The sequence below is a fragment of the Apis cerana genome, linkage group LG9, assembly GCF_029169275.1.
Source record: "Apis cerana isolate GH-2021 linkage group LG9, AcerK_1.0, whole genome shotgun sequence".
NCBI classification, from domain to species: Eukaryota; Metazoa; Arthropoda; class Insecta; order Hymenoptera; family Apidae; genus Apis; species Apis cerana.
In genome coordinates, this window is record NC_083860.1 from 1,419,149 (window position 1) to 1,434,462 (window position 15,314).

Genomic DNA, 15,314 nt, shown 5'->3' on the forward strand with positions numbered 1-15,314 from the left:
GGTTAGTGTTCTCCGCCCTCTTTTAATATCCTCGATCGCTGCACGACTAGGAACTACTACTCATGGACAAAAAAATAATACACTTAAACGTTATTCCTTGCCTGTTCAGTTATACGTCCCCTGCGTCATTTTTCACCCAATTTGTCTTTCTTACATTTTCTCATATTTTTATCCCAATAATGTACTTATTATATATATTATAAATACATACTTTTTATCAGATTCTATTTTTCATTCTTACAGTGTTAAATTTTTGTCACATAAAAATACTACTTAATGATAAGAAACTTAATATAATTCATATATAGTACATTTGAATTAAATTAATCAATGTATTAATTAATATAAATACTATAATGATGATATATATTTTTTAATAAAATCAATTTTATCAATATAAAATGAAAATAAAAAAATAAATAAAATTGAGAAGATGAATGAAATTCATTTTAATATAATATAAAAGCAATATTCTATATGTCTTTCTTTTATTTTAGTAATATAGTAATCTTTTTGATATATAATCATATTGATATATAAATCAATATGAATTTTCAAAAATTCATTAAATATTTATTATTATTATTATTTATATTATTCTTAATGAGAAAGAAATAGTAAAAAAAATAAATTAAAATTTCAATTCGTTTTATTTATCATCCCATATAGATATAATTTTAAAGAATCGAAATACTTTTTTTCTAAAATGTTAACAATGTTGCAACATCGGAGAATAACTCAACGAAATAATTCAGATATTTCGATAATATTTCATTATGATTCTTTTTTCACCATCTTTTACATTTTAAAAAACGAGATTATAAAAAGTTATAGGTCTGTACTATAAAATGTCTCGATTTCAAACCATCACTGATTGTAAACTCATCTATAAATCTAAAAAAAAGAAAAAGGAAAAGGAACACATTCCTCCTTTTACCGTTACATGATAAAGATTCTATCTTTTAAATTCGACGTGATGTATGGAAGATATCGAAATAGGATTTTTTATCGGTTAAAAATTCCCCCAACTATTTCAAAGTTCCAACTACCTGTTACTCGAGAAAAGAAGGAGAGCACGGGAGATTGAATGAGAATCTCTGCGGAGGTACAAAGAGAGCATCGAGGCCTCGGATGCACGTGCGTGCAACTAACGCCGACCGGAAGTCGATAAAAAGGCTGCTTCACCCTCGTCACTCGGCAGCAGCTCCTCCTCATGAGAACCAGCCTCTTTCTTCTCTCTTTATCTCTTCTCTCCCTCCTCCAACCGTCTTGTCGCGTTTCTCTTTTTCACTCCCTCCTTCTTTTTCCTTCTTTGTCTCTCCTTTTATGCCTACTCATCCAACACCGTACCGTACCGTTCACCCTCTTCCCTAGAGAAAAGGTTTCTTTCAAGTGGCCCAGTAAACTTGAAAACCATCCTCCGAAGATGCACTTTACTCCGTAAAGGTGTTCCTTTCTGACTAGAGGAAGATGTCCGAAAGGGAACGTTCCCTCTTATATGGCTTTATTTTGGTTTATTTTTTCTTTTCATTCTCTTATTCTTTCTTCTTCATTGCCATCTTTTTATTTTTTTAGGTTAGGTTATTACACATTTTAGATTATTGCACATGAATTTTGGAGAAAGTGAGAATCGATTAAATGTTTTATCGAATAATATTTGTTGCGAGGCAATTCGAAACTTGATATTATTATTGTGGATATATAGTGTGGTATTTAAATAGATTAATTATATGTTATGAATTATGCCTTAGAAAATTCAAGTGCTGTTCTCTTTTACAAATTCCATGGAATATAAAAATTATTAATAGAAACAGTTACGTTAAATTAATAAATTAATAATAATAAATAATAATAAATTAATAATAATAATTAATAATAAGTTAATAATAATTATTGTAAACGATTTATCATTTGGTTAGAAATTTTGTATATATAAATATAATCAATTATAAATTTTAATTTTTAACTTTGGTTTTTAATAGATAAAATTGATTGAATAAAATTTTGATTAATTTTAATAAATTGATTAATTTTAATAAATAATAATTTTAATAAATAATTAATAGTTTTATTAACGATTTTGTTGTTAGTTATTTCATGTACAATAATCTAATTTTTTTTTCTTTTTTCTCATTTTACTGGATGTAACAAGAATTGTATTTATCTCAATAGATAGAGGGTTATATAAGTTATGTTCAAGTTAATCTTAATAATGCATCTTAATTTTTTCAAGACAGAATATATAATAAGTAATTTTTACATGGACTTTGTAAGTTGTTATAATATTGTTATTAAACATTTATCGAGATATAATTCATTAAAAGTGAAATTTTAATTTCATTTAATTAATTTTTTTTAATTAATTTATTATAATATTATATTCATTGCTAAAAAAAGGATTTATATCACTTTCAAAGTTTTTGTTAAAATAAACATTTTTGTTTATTTCATTTCTATTTTCTAATGTATTAAAAATATTAAAAAAATTAAAAAAAATATTAATATAATTTAATATTTTTCTTATTTGAAATTTTTTTTATAAATAAAATGTTAAAATAAGTAAGAGTGAAAATAAGAAAAAAGTTTATGAGCTAATTACCGTATATTTTAAAAGATCAGTAAATGTCCTTTAATTACTGTGCTCTCTTATTAAATACTGTGCTCCGTATAAGAGTGTTTAATTACAAAGTAAAGTTATATTTTTTACACAAAACTTTTTTGCAAAAAACATAGTAATTAATGTTTGACCACTAATTGTGAGATAATAAAAATGAACCTAAAATGAACCTAAACTGTTATTGAATTATCTAGAAAAAAAAAATTTATTGTAACATATTTTATAATTATATACAATTTTTATTTAATATCTTATTTCTTAAGTTTATAAAGCAAAAATATCTTATTTCTTAAGCTTTATAAGTTAAATTAGATTAGGTTTTTTTAAATTTTTTTCTAAATTTTATAAAAAGATCACAAACGAATTTAATCAAAATAAATAAATTTATATTTAAAATTTATATTATTACAAATTATTTTAAATTTATGTTACACATTACAGTTCATTATGCGAAAAAATAATATCTAAATTCAAAATATAAATGTTTTACAAAACATGACAATTAAATTTTGAAAATAATTCTATTTTTATAAAAATTATAACGATATTAAGAATTATATCTCCTTTATACAATCTGATCATGCTTCTATCAGCATGATTTTAATCATTATATAAGTTGTTTTCATTTTTAAAATAATATAAAATATGTTATATATATGTTTTCAACGATATTATTTCAAAATATAAATTGAAATAATTATATAGATAAATATATATTTTATTTATATGTAAAATATAAATAAAAATTATTTTATTTAATGATTTTAAATAAATAAATTAATATAAAATCAAATACATCTAGATCTAATGTAATATTCGTTTGTAATTTTTAAAACGAAAGAAATCTATTTTTTAATAGATTCATATTAAATTTCATAGAATTCATATTTCATAAAATTTCATATTATATATAATAATATAAAGATGATATATTTTATAATATAGTAAAATAAAAATAAATCTTAATATGATAAATTTTCCTCTTTACTTTAAATATTAATATTAATATTTTCTATATTATTTAATATTAATTTAATATTTTGAATAAATCATGATTATTATATTGTATATAATTAAATAAAAGAAATAATTGAGAAAAAGAATTTATAGCTATGGATTACATTCAATAATTTAATTAATTCTTCTTTACGTCACATAATACCACATATAATAACACACATACTATACATATCATATACATATTATATATTTTATAAATCTTATTTGATTTACATATCATTCGTTTGTTATACTTTATTGCTATCTTGTCATTACTAGTGTAATAGCTATATTTATAGTTCCTTGTTTTCAGATGGAAGTAAAAAATTACAAACGATTATTATTTTTTGATGAATAAAGAAAATTCCACTAATGAAGAATTAATTTATGATTTCGATTATGTTGTGGACGCATTATAACGATAACATTTATAAAATATGTCAACATCCTCTTGCATAATAATTTATTCACTAATATAATATTAATAAATTGATAAATTTATAAGTTATATATTATATATTTTTGTTTCAAAATTGTTTAATTTTAATTGAAATAGGATAATCATATATGATTCAGAATATTTTTTAAATTGATTTGTAAAATCTCGTCCATTCCATTATCAAAATTTTTAATAAACATTATCTGACAAATTTATTTTTTTGTAAAAGCACTTTGATTTGTAAAATTCCTTCAATAATGTTAATTCATCCAATGAAAAAAAATTCAATTGCAATTAAAGGTATTATCGATATTGCTTTAAAAGACCTATATGCATTTTATTTCAATGTTAGAATAGAAATAAACATATGCAAGTGAAATGGCTTGTTTTGACGTTACACATAATTATGTCTCGTCTTGTTCAGACAGCGGAAAGTTTGGCAGGTTATCGAGCGGTCGGGAAATTTGTATTTATAAATACGGGATGGAGGAAGTACTACTACCGCGATATTACTAGCGGTCAGAGTCGGTCGTATATTATAGCAATATCGAGCTATCAAAAGACGGAAGGAAGAGTTTTATCTACTTATGTATCGTTAAAATAATTTTTTGCATCTAGAAACTTTATATATACAAATGTATACAGAAATAAGATATTCAAAATATACAGTGATTCAAAAATATTCGAAGTCTTTTCTATATTTTAAAAATTTTAACGAGTAATTTTTTATTGATTAAATTTTTTATTTTTAATGAAAATTTAATGATTGTTGAGGAATACAATGCATTAAAATATATAGAGCAATTTTTTTAAATCAAAATATCGTTTTAAACGGATGAAATCAATGTTCAAAGTTTTAATGCATATTCGTTTTTTTTAAATATAAATTTTTAATGACATTAGATGGAACAAAAATTTAAATTATAAAATATTCGAAATTTAATTTTTTATCATTTTGTAAAAAGAATTTTCATAAAATTTCATTTAAAATTTAACAAAATGAAACTTTAAAAATTAATTTCAATTTCTGAAACAGATTTCTCAAAAAAAAAAATTAATCAATATAATTTATAATATTTTATATATGTATAAACTTTTCTTAAAACTAAAGTTTTTAAATTACATAAATTTTTTGTAAAATTTGTTAAATTTTATTTTATTAAATTTTATTTTATTAAATTTTGAACTATGAGAGAGAGAGAGAGAGAGAGAGAGAGAGAGAGAGAGAGAGAGAAATATAAATATTAGAAAGTTAAAATAATATAGAATGTTTAATATGATATAATATAAAATTTTTTTTTAAATGATTCAAAATATTGTAGTTAAAATTATTATTATTAAATTATAATTAAATATTATTTTAAAGTTTAAAATATATTTAATAATATAATTGGAAATCTATGATTATTGAATTAAAATGATTAAATTTTGAAATTAATAAAAAATTAAATAAATGATATATAATCATATATCAATCTTTGAAGAAATTCAAAATGTAATGATATTTTCTGCAATGATATCTTAAAGATTATTTGATTTTATATTAAAAAATATTTTATATTTGCAAATTAGTTATTTCATATCAATTAATTAAAAAGGCAATCATCGAAATAATGTCTTTTCTTAAGTAAACATAAAGAGTATATAGTATATTTATTAATAAAAAAAATTTGTCATAAAATGCAATGATAGATTTGAATATTTAATAATATTGAAATAATTTTAAATAGATTAATTAATTGGAAAATCATATGTGATTTAAAACTGTATCTGATAAATACAGATATAAATCATATAAGAAAATAGCATGTATAATACATGTTTACATTATAATACATATAAGTAAAAATGTATTATAAAAAAAAATTTCTAATAAATTTATTAAAAAGAAAAAAATACATTATACATAATCTTTTATTTTATCCTATTTTTTCATAAATAGAATATTAAAGATTCTAAAATTTTGAATATTAGTATATTTGAAATGTAAATATTATATTACCTATATATGTATGTAAATAATTATAAATTTAAAATAATTTCTATAAAATGTGAATAATTTTAGAAATAAATTTTTCAATGCGTGTTATCAATAAAAGTTCAAGCTTAAAAATTCAATTTCATAAATATTATAAATAAATAACATTATGAAATTAATTCTGAAAGAATTAAATAAGAATTTAACTAAATATTTAATAGATCTTGATAATTTAATATTTAATTCAATCGACTTAATAGGTTTTTAAGATAACTTAAGAATCGATTAATCAAGATGTTGCTATAAGCTATAAGGGTCAACGTGCGGGAAGAGATTAAGAAGTTTCGAGCGAGGGGATGAAGAAAAGGGATCAAGAAACAAATGAAAAAAAAAGGTTACGTAAAAGAGGAAGTTAAAGTAAAATAGATAGAGAGAAAAGTTTTGTCACAAATATGATTCTAACAAAAATTTTTCAATCAATCAAATATGAAAATTTTTAAAAATACTCTAATTCTTGAAATATTATATGATTTTATGATAAATATCAAAAGAAAAAGATAATTTAAATTTTTGTTAATTATTGAGAAAATGATAAAAACAAATGATAATTGGATATAAAGTTAATAACCTTAATAAAAGTAGAAAGGTCACTATTGCATTTAAAAAATGTTTATTTTTTTTGTGAATTTATAATAATAAATACTTTCTTTCATAACGTCTCGAATTTTTTTGTAATTTAATCATTTATTTTTTCATTTATGTTCTCTTTTTTAATAAATAAAAATCTTTTTTATATTTATTTCATGTTTAATCGATTTAACATTCCTATTATGTTTTATATTTATATAAAATTTTACATTTTTAGAATTACAATAGTTTTAAAAAATTTCGTTTTAAAATCTTTTGTCAAGAATAGTATATAAAATAATTTATATAGTAGAATAATAATAATAGTAGAATAATACAGATATTAATTAATTTACAGTTGTAGACCACAGAAAAATGCACATGCACTCATATCCTTTTAATCTAACTTGTACATAATAATGATCTTAAATTCTTTTTATTTTGCCAATATTAATCTTTGAATTACAAAACAAAGATATACTTTTTTATATATGATACTATTTTTTATATAATACAAATAATATTATTTTCTATCAACGAAAATAAAAATTAGATAAATTAATCAAATGATTTTTGCAATCAGATTTACTCTCTGATTTTCTATTAAGCATACTATATGTATTCAGTACCTACAGAGTGAGTCACATAACGTGACCACTTAAAATAACTTGCAAATTACTTCTGCTACATAAAAGTGTTTCAAGCTGCATAGCAAGACTTGATGTTATTTTTTTAGAAATGGGCAAAATATAAATAAAAAAATAATAACTTCTTTTAAATAGACTTATTGTTTTAATACATTCAATTTTCAATATAATTTATTATATTTTCAACGAAGAACTATTTATTATATTTATAATTATATTTATAATTATTACTTACTATTTATTATATATTAAGTATAAAAAAATAATTTTAAAAAAGAAAAAAAACATAGTATAACATATCTATACATCATTAATATATCATATCTTTTACTTCCTGAAGATAAATGATTTAATGTCAAAATTTTTAATCTTTTATGTCAAAGATTTTCGTCATTTTTTTTAACTAAGATTACAGAACAGGTAGTAATGAAGGACCGAGAAAAGAGGAAAAGAAAGAACCGATAAAACAAGTACGAAGGTATTTTAAATGCGACTTCCTCCTCGAGTTTTCCTCGAAAGAAGGGAACCGGATGCCATCTATCGCGACCGTCTGCTTCCTTTTGCTCCCTCTTGGAATTAACCGGACGAACGAGAAGGAAGGATACTTCTCCAGAGCGTTGGTGCTCAAGAAACAGAGAAAGGGAAAAGGAAGCAAGAGACACGAGAGAGGAGAAGATCGGTGAAAGGAAGAAGATCGAATTGACCATTCGTCGAATTCTTCGAAAGAAGAACGAAGGAACAAGACGAAGATAGCGCAAAAGAAAAGTCCAAGGTCCGCGCTTCCGGTCCGGATACAGACCGGTTCTCTTTCTTGCAGTGCGAGAAGAACAGAATCAGGCGGATTCGTATTCTGGAATATTTCTCATTATGCGATTAATTTTTTTCTTTAAAAATATACATTCTTGTATTCCATGTATTTTATTTCCGCATCGAATACTTAAGTTAATGCAAAAATTTTTTTATATTTTATTGCACTTAGATTTATAATATGATACGTATGAAAAATATTTTTATTATAGATACAACTTTGATTTGAAAAAGATAATTTATAAATTATTTGAAATTTGTACAAGGAAATGCTTCATAAAAAATTTTCATTGATATTGCTCAAATATTTATTTTGAAAATCCAAAGATTTAAAAAATATAAAATATTTTGAACGTAGAATATTCTTTTATTATATCATATTCATTATATCAAAGATCATATTCAATGACAATTTATTATATTCAAGTGAAAGAGAAAGTAAAAATATAAGATATTCTTTATTTTTTTTTAACAAATATATTACAGAAATTTTATACAAAATATATTGTATAAATATAAATATTGTAAACTTCTAAATCTTTTACATTTTTAAATTAAAATGAAATTAGAAATTCGAATACGAGATAGATAATTTTTGGGAAAAATTAAGTTATAAAACTGCATGAAAGTATTGACGAAATTTATAATAGCATAAAAGTTTTAAATATAAAATCACAAATCATTTTGTTTTTTTAAAATTAATACAACATACTTAATATAAATTCTATTATATATTTTGGAACAATCATATGATCTAATAATAAATATGAAAAATATTCAAATTATGATTAAAATATTCAAATAAAAAATGGAATATAAAATTGTTATTAATATTCTATGATTATTGATGACTCTAATTATTATTTAATGAAATACTTTTTATTTGAAAAATACAAAATAAATTAGAATAATTTCATTAAAAAATGCACACACAAAAATTTCTTGTTGTATTAAAAACAAAAAAAATTAATGAACGACAATGACTTTTATGAAAGATCATTGTAATTTTACTTCACTTATAATTATTGAAGATTTGAATGCTATATAATATACAAATCAAAGTCTTCTTATTTTTATTCTATCTCATATTCTTATCTTCCCCTCTATTGCTTCTTAGAAAATTCTTATTCATTTCCTTCATTGAATCATTCGAAACAATAATGACTATTTTTTATATAATTTTTATTCAATGATATCTTTATGCGTATATAATAAAAGTAAATGCAAATTAAAATCATGCGTAAGAAATCATAAAAAATACTGATAATTCGAATTCAAGGAAATTACATTTTATTCTTTGCAATAAGTCAAATTATTACATAATTCTTATATTTTAAAATACAAATTTAAAATCTTTCTCAATCTTTACGAATGTAAATAAATATAAATTAAAGTACAAAATTATTGCATTGGTATTTCATTATTTTATTTTTCTTTTCCACTAGAGAATTTCACCTCCTCTATTACTATTCTATATTATTAAAATAATAATATTTATTAATAATATATAATTATTATTTATTATATTATTTTATTTTATCTTATATCTATTTTTATACACTTCCGTATTTTCTACGTACTTGATTGTGATATAATTTAAAATAAAAAAAAAATATTAAATATAACTTAACTTTTCCTCTTCGTATTTTAAAGGATTTAATTCAAAAACAAAAATTCCACAAATATTTAAATTTAGTCAATAGATACTAATTTTAAAAATTCTAACTATAGAATTATATATTTATATTATTTATATTATATATATCTATTTCGTAATTTCATGATTTAAACCCGTTGAAAAATTTAAAAAAAAAATTTTTAATTTAAATATGCATAAATATGCAAGATTAACATCAAATAGAAATTTAAAATATAAATGCTCACAAAGATAGTCAAAGATAGTTATTTCGCAAAGAAATTAATCTAAAATCTTGATAATAAAAAAATTTTTGTGTATATAATAGTTGAGAATATATTTATATTTTTGAAAAGTTTCTAAAAGTTTAAAAATTAAGTTTAAAAATCAAAAATATAAAAATTTTCTATAGAATAGAAAAATGTTAATTAAGACTTATTTATTAAGTTAAAAACAATTGAAGTTTGATCAAATGAAAAAGAAATAGAATAAGAAAGAGATAAAACAGTGACAAAAACAGAAACTATCTAAATCTATACAAATTCCCTTCTAATACAAATTTCAGTTGCATTAGAATTATAAATAATTTTAATAAATAAATCTCAATCAATATTTTTGTATATCAATTTTTTTTATGTTTGTTTTCGCTTCAATAAATAGATCTTCCAAAGATATATTAACATTCTGTATATGAAGCAATTGTTTTTTGTTTTTCATTTATGGCAAAGTAGTCGAATACTTTTATGAGATATTAAAATATAAATATAAATTTCCAAAATAGTATTATTATTTAATATAACGATGAAAAAAGATGAAAAAATAGTTTTTGAATAATCTATCTTGAATCAGAATAATAATAAGAATAAAAATAAGAATAATAACGAAAGGAATTGTTAGAAATTTGCCGGTGGTTAGATGTCGACACCTCGTCCGTGATCTTAACGATCGATCGAGCCCTCCCTCGAAGCTCTGGAGAATTTTCCATCCCCCTTACCACCCTACCACCACCGTAGTGCTTCCTCTCTCACTTCCGGGTTCCCGGCTCTTCCGGCCGGAATTACGTTTCGAAAGCCTTTCTTCTCTTACCCTCCTACCACCCTCACCGCCCACTTCCTCTTCCTCCTACGCCGTTTCTCCCCTTTAACCTCTTATCAGCTCTCTTCACTGCGATAGAAAATGGACGTAAAAACCTTTCAACCGAACATTCTCTAGTTAGAGAATAATACTTTTTATTTTCGTATGCTGATAAAAATGATATATCAGCATATTAATTTTTCGAAAATTAAATTTTTTTTTCATTGGTTCAATCAATTTCAATTCGTTAAGCTAAAAATGTACGACAATAACTATGAATAGATTCGAGTTAATCAATAAAAAGGAACAAAATATAAGAGAAAAATTTTTATTTGGTACTATATATTGCTCGTAAGAATCAATAAAAATTGCATTACATAGAAATATTCAAATTAAAATCTGTATTTGATAAAATAAATTATACATTTTTTAAGATAACTATTAAAAATTATTAATTTTATACATTTTTCAAAATAATGAAAAATTAAATAATTTACAGAAATTTAATTTTTTAAGACATTTTTTTACATATATATAAGAAATATTGTTTAATATTGCAAATATTCTCAATTTACATTTAATTGTTTGCAAACATTATTTTATTTTATTATATTTTATTTTATTATATTTATTTTAAAATATCAATAAACTTATAATACAATAATAAAAAAAAGCTATTATTATTAATAATACCATAAAAAGAAGAATTAGAAAGTTAAAAATTAAGTTTAAAAACATAGTTAAAAAAAAATTCTATTTCACTTTGAAAATTAATTTTTCAATTTTAATTCTCAATAATCAATTATTGAGAATCAATATCTAATGATAACGATGAAAAATCTAATAAAATTTAATAAAAATCTAATAAAATTTTTCATAATTAATATTCATTAGATAGATAGCAATATTTTATAAATATAATAGTATACAATTTAATGGAAAATATGCAACAATGAAACATATTAATATAAATATTTAAATTAGATTATAAAACTTGATACATTTCTTTTTTTTTAAATCTATCGCATAATTATGTTGCTGTATATTTAAGGGATTATTACACCATAGTGAGAATAATATACAAGAAATCATTGTTCTATATATTTTTATACAACTATTTTTAATATAAAAAATATTTATTTTTAGTAATTAATAAAAACATAAATTTTATTTAAATTTTATTAAAATTTTATTTAAGTATATATTTTTTGTAGAATAAGCGATAAATTAAGTAATAGCGAAAGCTAACATCGTAAAAATATTCAGAGAGTAAGAAAGTTACATAAATTTTATACCTATCTTTATAAATTTCAATGTGTACTACCGATTAAATTAATCGGATATAATGATTTTTATAGCAAATAAATTATTATGTTCGAATATTTTTACAAATTTCCCCATTATTTAAATTATTAACTTGTTGAGCAAAAAAACTTCTTATTTTGATATGTAATAAAAAATAAATTTTATATCAATAATTCAATAATACTATAACGAACAAATATAAAAACAATAATTTTTAATACATTCTAATGTTCAAATATTAACATAAGTCGTTATAATTCAATTGCAAAGATCACATGAATACTTGTGAAGTAAATGTGTCAAAAAACCGCTGGCCGGATCTTGGTCAACAGACCTACTATAGATAAAGAAGATGCTTGTCTGGCGCAGATTTGGAAGAAATACGGGTTTGGCGTATGAGAAAGACGACACGAATAAATTCCTCTTCTTTTTTTTCAATCGGGGAAAAGTGGAAAATAAAGAGAGAAGCGGTAACGCGGCTGCGCTAAGGAGGAAGGAATTATGCATGATTTTGTTCGAGCTCACGTGTTATGTAAATGATAACGTGCAACTTCCTGAATAACGATCAAGGAGCGTAAGCAACAGCCGCTCCGCTTAGCCGTCACGTCGTGTTGTATACTCGCGTCAGTAGTGCGCGCGACCCTATTGCGCGTGCGCGTGCATGAGTGGAAGGAAAAGAAAACAGGAGAAGGAGAGGTGTATAAATCCTTCACACAGTTAGAAATGAAGTGTACAGGAAACAAAAGGGTTATGTCAATTTTTCTTTCGTTCATTATTTTTAATTCCATTTTAGCCATCGATGATTTTGTATGATTTTATTACAAATTTTTAATTGTATTACTCATTACTTAATCGCATAATATTTATAATATATTTAATAATACATTTATTAATATATGTTATAAAATATATTTAATTATTCTGAAAAATTTAGTAAAATTGGAAAATTTATATTTTCTATTAGCAAATGTTAATATAAGAAATAATAATTTTATTTTAAATATAGAAAAATAAATTAATTTTAAATAATATAAAATTATTCAATTATTTTAATTTCACGGATTTTTTTAAATTGAAAAGAATAAAAAAGTTATTATAACTTTTATTATCTATAATTCTGCATAGTGGTTATTTTTTCTTCTAATCTTCTTTTTTGTCTTCAATTTATGATCATAATTTAGATTAAATTAATAAGTTAAAATTACAAATAATTACAATTAATTTAAGAAAAGAACAAATTGCATATGTCAAAAGTATTTTTCATTATACATAAATATAACGAAGTTTACACTTTTACCATAAAAGAAAGATAAAGAAAGTTTATTTACAAAATCTAAAATTTCGATCGATATACCTTGTGTTGATAAGCTACTTATCATAGTAATAAATCATAAATTCGATGAGATTCTTCGATGAATTAAATGATGCTTGAAAATTATTAATTAAGTTGAGTTCGGATTTAAATGAAACTCATTGATAAGCAGAAAGAGAGAAAATTAAACAATTGTTTCGGATGTTTTGCGATAAATTGTCTTCTATGTATTTTAAAACTACTTCCGGAAAGCGAAAATTAACATACTAAGCTATTATAAGATGAATATGAATAACTTTGCAGTCATCATAAGCAATAAATTGTTAATTTAAATAAGAAAACATGCTAATAAGAATAATCCATAATTTCATAATTCATTATATTTTATATGATAAAGGAAATTTAAATATGATAAATCATAAAAATATTATGTTTTATTAATACATGTCATTGTAAAAAGAATATTGAAAATATATATTATAAAATTTCTCGAATTTGTCATAAAAAATGAAGAATACTAAAATAATTAAAAATAAAAATAAAATTTTTTTCATAATTAAAAATAATTATAAATTATAATATTAATGTTAATGTAATGTTTAAAATTGACAATGTTAAATAATCAATTATTACTACAAAAAGAAATTAGTATGATAAGGCAAAACAATTATTCATTTTCTTATAATGAATATATAATGTTATAAAATATACATATAACATTAATGTTGATTATAAACATATGTTTTTAAAAAAACATGTAATGTAACTAATTTCAAGAAAATTGTACAAAATTTATCTTAAACTTAAAAAAATTACAATTTTCAAGTAAATTTTAAATCATTCTTTAGAATTTATATATAATAAATTTTACAAAATCATTTTGCAAACATTATATTAATTTTTTTTATCATTGTTAATTTTAATATCATTTACAAAATAGAAAATACAAAAATGGATTAAATTTGTGTTGATTAATGATATAATATTGAATTAAAGGAAAAATAATTATATGTACTAAAAAATATCATGAAATAATAAAACAAATTTTTCGCATAATTATCCAAAAAATGATATTTACTTTAGTAAAAATTAAAAAGATCAAAAAAAAAATAAGAATAACATTATTACCTCGGTTGTAGCTTAGCTGATAAACCGTCTAATGCGGCGTAATATCAATGCTGGAGATCGGTTAGTGAATTGAAATGAATCTCCTCGGCGGTCATCGGACAGAAATCCGCGCCCTAATACGTCGCAACTCCAGTCTGGCATCCACAGGTATCCTCGAGACACCGACCACGCGCACGTGTATCTTTTCTTCCGCTACTCTTCTCTATCTCTCTCCGTCCCTCTCCGCGTCCTTCTTATCTCCGTCTTTTTTCGTTTGCACTATCTTATACGTATTTATTTATATATCCATATTCAATATCTTCGAATTTTCCATTTATCTTTGCACATAAGTAGGATCCGTAATTAACAATATTAAAAATCGAATATCTCTATTAACAGCTTTTCGTGTCCGTACGAGAAAAGTCTAGAGGTATCGAAATATCCATGTGTGTACGCGTATATCACAGAGCGCCTATCTACGCGGCTAAGTGTATCACAGTCGGCACACTCGAATCACTCTCCCTCCCTCTCACACTCTTGTTCGTCTCTTACTCACCGAGTCTTCTTAAGGTTATCGGAAGTTTATAAGGGAGCAATTAGACAAATTCGAGAAGGATGTGAAACACAAAACAGGTCTCTTTTCACCTTGGACACAATTTGATTTGTCTCGCGAATGTCTGAAAGTGATCATACACAATAAAATTAATCTACCCAATCTCGTAGCTAGCGAGCGACTGAACCGCGAGTCGCGATCTCCACTGGAAGC

At 22.3% G+C, this 15,314-nt stretch overlaps 1 protein-coding gene across 2 annotated transcripts in view; it reads right to left on the reverse strand.

The window, feature by feature from the left end:
• Positions 1–15,314, reverse strand: part of LOC107995545 (ets DNA-binding protein pokkuri) — a 44,027-nt gene extending 28,713 nt beyond the window's left edge. Inside the window, exon 1 of one of the 2 annotated variants that reach the window (XM_017053133.3) lies at positions 14,570–15,314. The gene's annotated coding sequence lies outside the window, so the exon portion shown is untranslated. The remainder of the gene's footprint in view (positions 1–14,569) is intronic. The other variant, XM_017053142.3, reaches the window with a different exon arrangement.